At 41.3% G+C, this 1,590-nt stretch overlaps 1 pseudogene; it reads left to right on the top strand.

Annotated features, from left to right (window-relative positions):
* Positions 1-135: 135 nt before the first annotated feature.
* LOC124891148 lies at positions 136-1,587 on the top strand (annotated as a pseudogene).
* Positions 1,588-1,590: the final 3 nt, after the last annotated feature.

Below are 1,590 nucleotides of genomic sequence, written 5' to 3'. Positions count from 1 at the left end.
AAAGGAAAAGACATAGTTTCAGTTTGGTAGTTCATCGATTTTTTTTTACAATACTACGTTGTGAGAGAGCTTCATTCAATTTGTCTCGTCTTGGTGATTTATGTTTTGGTTTCCGTTATAGTTCAGGGTAAATAGGAAATCAAGAAACCTAAATAAGTGCAAATTTCCGTTGAATCTTATTCACATTTGACTGGACTGGAGGATCAAGTTAAGTCTCTTGACGAACAAGTGAGTGGCTTAGAGGATGAAGTCAAGGATTTGAATGAAAAGTTGGCTGCTGCAAAGTCAAAAATGACTAATAAGGAAAACCTGGTAAAACAATACGCTGAAGTTGCTGAAGAAGCCGTCTCAGGTGATGTTCCTTATTGACTTGTGTTTTTCTTGTAACAAGTGTTTTGTAACTTGGTACTGAATTTTTTTATTCACATCTCTCTGTACAGGTTGGGAGAAGGCTGAGTCAGAAGCCGCGAAACTGAAAAATCACCTGGAATCCGTTACTCTTTTGAAGATTACTGCTGAAGACAGGGCATCACATCTGGATGGTGCACTGAAATTACATCTGGATGGTGCACTGAAGGAGTGCATGCGGCAGATACGAAATTTGAAAGAAGACATGAACAGAAGCTGCATGATGTGATTCAGAATAAAACCAAGCAGTTTGACAAAATTAAGCATGAGTTTGAAGCAAAATTAGCTAACCTGGACCAACAGTTACTCAGGTCTGCAGTGGAAAATTCTGCACTCTCAAGGTCTTTGCAGGAGCATTCTAGCATGGTGATACAGCTCAGTGAAGAAAAAGCCCAAGCTGAAGCAGAAATTGAGATGTTGAAGTGAAATATCGAGTCATGTGAAAGGGAAAGAAATGCTCTGAAATATGAACACCAAATTAACTCAAAGGAACTAGAAATTCATATTGAGGAGAAAAATATGAGCGTACGGTCTGCAGAAGTTGCAAACAAGCAACACCTGGAGGGAGTGAAGAAAGTTGCAAAATTGGAAGCAGAGTGTCGGAGATTACGTGGTCTTGTGCGGAAGAAGTTGCCTGGGCCTACAGCCTTGGCCCAGATGAAGCTTGAGGTTGAGAGTTTGGGTAGAGATTATGGGGACAGCCGTGTAAAGAAATCCTAAGGAGGAAGGCCCGGTTTGCCAGATTTTTCATTGGATAGTGTGCAGAAGTTCCATAAAGAGAATGAGCAACTTACAGAACGCCTTTATGCAATGGAGGAGGAAACAAAGATGTTGAAAGAAGCTTTGGCACACCGGAACAGTGAATTAAAGACATCCAGGAGTATTTGTGCAAAGACGGCCAGCAAGCTTCAAAATTTGGAAGCACAGCTGCAAGCAAATGCTGTACAGAAGAGCCGACAAAAGTCCACCATTCGACGACAACATTCTGAGGGTTCCTTTACGCATGAAACAAATCACCTTCCAAGATTGGCTTCCATGTCCGAGGATGGAAATGACGATAATGTTAGTTGCTCTAGCTCTTGGACGACAGCATTAATGTCTGAACTCTCCCATATCAAGAAGGAGAAGAACTTTGACATTTTTAGTCACCTGGATCTCATGGATGACTTTTTGGAGATGGAG

The sequence above is a fragment of the Capsicum annuum genome, unplaced genomic scaffold, assembly GCF_002878395.1.
Source record: "Capsicum annuum cultivar UCD-10X-F1 unplaced genomic scaffold, UCD10Xv1.1 ctg31244, whole genome shotgun sequence".
Classification (NCBI taxonomy): domain Eukaryota; kingdom Viridiplantae; phylum Streptophyta; class Magnoliopsida; order Solanales; family Solanaceae; genus Capsicum; species Capsicum annuum.
This window is presented reverse-complemented; position numbering and strand designations above follow the sequence as displayed.